This window comes from Cupressus sempervirens, chromosome 5 (genome assembly GCF_028749045.1).
Source record: "Cupressus sempervirens isolate cs-2001-9-10 chromosome 5, ASM2874904v1, whole genome shotgun sequence".
NCBI lineage: Eukaryota > Viridiplantae > Streptophyta > Pinopsida > Cupressales > Cupressaceae > Cupressus > Cupressus sempervirens.
Window position 1 is genome coordinate 134,185,235 of NC_143122.1, and position 4,852 is coordinate 134,190,086.

General features: G+C 35.1%; 1 long non-coding RNA gene across 1 annotated transcript; it reads left to right on the forward strand.

Annotated features, from left to right (window-relative positions):
• The first annotated feature begins 1,663 nt into the window (after positions 1-1,663).
• LOC149554862 (uncharacterized) lies at positions 1,664-4,358 on the forward strand. Its single transcript, XR_016365254.1, has 2 exons — positions 1,664-1,780; positions 4,235-4,358. It is a non-coding gene; the product is annotated as an uncharacterized LOC149554862 (long non-coding RNA).
• Positions 4,359-4,852: the final 494 nt, after the last annotated feature.

The window sequence follows — 4,852 nt, forward strand, 5'->3', positions numbered from 1 at the left end:
CAACATAATTGAGGAATAGGTATATAATTCAATGAGGGTTGGGGTTCTATCAAAATTAAGTATTAGAAAAGTTAGGGTTATGATTCAAGCTCAAATATACATTAGAGTTGGACAATGAATTATATCCTCTAATATCTAAAATGAAAGAAGCATGTACACATATGTAGATATAGTAAATTGAATTTAATTAGATAATTATTTGGTTTAGGATTAGGTTCAATTATATTTATGTTGGGATTACAATTCAATGTAAATGGATAAGGAATATGGATATAATTCAAGGAAAAGTAAGAGTTCTATTAAACAAGTGTTAAAGTTCAATTGAAGTTAGATAATAGAAAATTGTAAGTTATTCTTAATTATAATTACACGTTAGGACATTAATTAGGGTTGCACAATAAATCTATTAAAGCTAACATAAATGTGAAACAACAATTTTTGACATCAATAAGGGTTACATAATAAATATTGAAGAACTAACATGGATATCAACCATTTAAGAAAAGAAGGTGGTGAAAAATAAGTAGTAGATGGAGAGGAAGAAGACAAAGGAGAAAGGTAGGAGGAGAAGGAGAAGGAGGAGGATACAACATAGAGAAGGAGACCACCATGAAGAAAAAGATGAGGGAGAGAAGAGTGGGAAAGGGAAGAAGGAGGAGATAGATAAAAATAGGGAGAAGAAGTCAAAGTAGGTAATATAAGATTTCACATAATTAAGTTTGTAAGTTAAAATGTTTTTTTTGAATATTGGTATTTATTCTTTATTTTCTATGAGTAACAATTAAACTTGTTTTATAAGGCTCTGTAAAATACTAGGGCATAGTGAATTCTTATATAAATGTATTTATGTTTATAGAGATACAAATAGATATACACATATACAAGTCTAGAATAGTGTAGATCAAAAAGAAATAAAAGATAAAAGAAATACAAATTTATAAATATATATATAAATATTGATCATTTGATATATATTTTACTCTCGACAGCAAATGATAATTTTAAAAGATCACGGGCATAACGTACCCGATCTAGTGTGCTTTGAAACGAATGCATCTATAAATCCCCACCCTAAATAATCTAAGTAAACAACCGATTTAATGGATACATCCAATTGAGCTGATTCCGCCCGCGAACAGAGAAATTTTAAATAATAATCCGATGAAAATTTGTCTTCGCATAGGCGGTTTCCAACCGAATAATATACTGGATATGTCCCTCCTTGCAACAATTCTAGCCTTCTTTCAGTAACAATCATGCCCAGCTATTGAGAAATAGGGTTCTCGATTACCCAGTTAGGGTTTGATGTTTCTGATAAGGTTTTGTTGCAGCACCAAGAAATTTCCTATCACGGTAAGATGCCAAATTCATTTTCCTCCCTTTCTACTATTAAGAACCCCATGTTTTATATTGCTGCCATCCATGGACCAATTTTGCAGTCCAAATATACTAAGGAAGGCATCCGAGCTGCTGCACAAAGGCCTGCAAGTTTGCTCTACCCCATTGCAATGTTATGTTTAATAATTTGGGAGCAATGGGTAGAAGGAGAGCTCAATGCTCTGAATTGGGTATGGGAAGAGCAACTGGCACTGGCACTGGCAGGAGGGTTGTTGGGCTCCCCTGGTCTTCTGGGGCGCATTACAGGACTGATCATGAAGCAAGTGTAAAGCTTCAACAATGCTTGACACACAACATTTCACAACTGCAATGTTGCAGGCAGCAGGCCGTGCAGCAGACTCTGCTTGTTTCTCCTTTCTCTCAGCTTTTTGGCTATCAAAAGGTCTGTATATTTATAATATTTTTGAATTCATGTTAATATGTTTTATATGTATGTCTGTACATTCATAACAGGACTGTTGTTCTCTACACCTTATAGCAATGTTTAAGGTGTATGTAAAATCCTACCATCTGTATGTAAAACTCTGCTTACCTTCATTTTTGAACATGTAAAGGTCACTGGACAAATGCAAATGCCCTCACCATCAGGCCAGCTCGTGAGTCTGTATTGTAGTGAGATTTAAATGTCCAAATCTGAACAAGAGTAGGGTGTTACATGCAAATATTTGTACTCCTTAAAATATATGTCCAAATCTGAAGCAGAGTAGGTTTTTACATACAAATGTTTGTACTCAATAAAAAAATGTTATATATAGATGTATTCATGAGACTGTTGTTGTCTATAAATTATAGCATTGTTTACGGTGTACATGGCCATCTGTATGTAAAATCCTACCATCTATATGTAGAACCCTACTCCTGATTATTTCCTAACAGACAGGCCTATAGGGGACAGACAGGGGGGTCTTTCTGACACATTCTTCATCACCTAAATATGTTGAATTTCAGGACAGTTGTGGACTTCAGAATAAGTTTGAGTTAGCTGTAGTACAGTTAATGCATTGCTGAATTATTAGCAAATTCATCACTGAAGTTGTTCCAATTGTTGAGTAGGCTCTCACCATTCAGCTTCCTGAGTCATTCACATACCAAAGCTGTGACAATGATATGGAAATTCTTTGGATTGGCAGATCTCTCAAAGAGAAAAATGGTTTTATGTATTAAAGAACATGGTTTGAGTAACCTGATTTACCGTTCAGCTTTAGGTCTTAAGAACCAATCTAATTAGGTTTTTAATTTGGCTGATTTGGACACAAGTTTGACGTGTAGGCATCATTTCTTTTGTTTCTTTGTCGAGCCACATTTGGCCTTGCATTTTTCTTTAAAGTGTGCGTTTGAGCTTTGTTGCTGTTTACCTGATTCTGACTCAAAAAATTTCTTCAGGATCCTGATTTGTTGTGCCTAGGATTTTGGCAACAAATTATGTTTGGGTTTTTCATTTCGATTTTGGAATCTGTATATTCACGTTTAATATGCCTTTTAGGTCATGGCTTTTATATATTAAATCTTACTATTTATGAAATTGTTGTGCTTTCTACTATATTTGGCTTTTATATATTAAATCTCACTGTTTATGAATTTGTTGTGCTTTCTGCTATGTTTGGATCTACAAGAATTATACCTTTAGGTCATGGCTTATCTATATTCAGTTTCAACACTTATGGATATATTGTGTTTTCTGCTATATTTGGGTCCATTTAAATTTCAGTAGATCCGTTCTTGATTGTTTGATGAGAAATTAATGTAATTTGAAGCATTAATTTTCGATGAATTAGATTACTTGATATGCTCATACAGTTAGATCTGAAAGAAGACAAGTAATTGGTCTTAGATTTTAGTAGTTAGCATGCATTGTGTTGGGTGATGCGACGCGCTCCCCTGCTCACAAGTGGTTAATTATGTGGTGTTCCATGTTCACTAACATTCATGGCTTTTGGTGCAACGGCAAATGGGCCCTACAATTGGCATCAGAGCCTGGTTTTGGCTTGGTCATGGGTTCAAATCTCCCCGGTGCCTTCCCAACCTGCATAAGCACCTGATATGCGCGTCGAGGGGGAGATTGTTGGGTGATGTGACTCGCTCCCCTGCCCACAGGTGGTTAATCATGTGGTGTTCCATGTTCACTAACAGTCATGCTTTTGGTGCAACGACAAATGGGCCCTACACATTGGTCTGTTGAAAGGAGATGGCACATTCAGTAATCTTAAAGTTTGTTCCATTTTTACTCTTAATGGCATATCCTTGTGGTGAAAAAATCAGTGAAATTTTGGGACACTCACCCCTCCCACCCCTCCTTAAATTTTTTTAAAGATATCTCTGTGATGTTACCCCACCTACCACCTCTGCCTTTCTGTAATCATGTGAGTTGTGGGTACTTTGATTTTTGTTTAATTTGTTTTTTTGAATATTAGATTGGGTATGTATTATGTTATTATGTTGAATTTTAATAGTTTTTAGTTTTGGTCTGTGTTGCAACTTTGCTATGTTAAAGTATTTCAATTCAGTATATTATACTGAAACATCATTTCATAATTAACATTTCAAGTTCTCTATGTATACTATGCAACAAACCCCTCATTCCAACGGTCATCCCCCCACAGTCCCTCACCATCCTGAAATTGAGGCTCTTAGTCCCTGCACGGAAAATTCGTTCCAACGTCCTGATGTCCCGATATACTCAAACGCTAGTGTTACACTTGAAAAATTGATGAAAAGACTTAAAAGGAGTTCTTCAGTGTATTCTTCCAGCTATCAAATTTGATCCGTAAATGAAACCTATAGCATTGTATCTGTTTTAGAAGCGTCTTCTTTGACTTGAAATTGAACCTTCATGAAGGTCAGAAATGGCAATTCAAACAAAATTTTGGTGTTGATAACAGTACTTGGCAGTGCTGGTCCTCTCAGGGTTATTCTAGATTCAAATGCCACTGCCAGTGAGGTGATTAAACAAGCTTTGGAATTGTACTCAATGAAAGGACGGTGCCCTGTACTCACCCTCAATAGTTCCTATTTTGAGCTTTCCTCTTTTCAAAGTATCGACTTCTTCAAAATTTAAAATAAGTTTATCATCTTCAACAAAATCGTCATCATCATTAAGGTCAAGTAGTTCTTCACCAGGATAGCTTCTTTTCTAACACACAATTTAACAGGAAGATGACTCTGATACCATATTATAAAAATAGAACAACAGAAACAAAGAAGATAGAACAGAGAAATAATATATTGTATTTTATTGATCAAATGATCTTTATTTATACAATCATAGGGACAAATCACTTTCCTAACAATAGACTACAGAGGGAATGATAACTAAGTATGAGAAAGAGGAAAAATCCATTTCAGTCATTGTTTACAACTCAAACTCTTTGCCACATATGCAACACACATAATCAGATATGATTTATTCACTATAGTTGGAACATTAACTCCAACAAAATTCGAGATGGTGAGAATG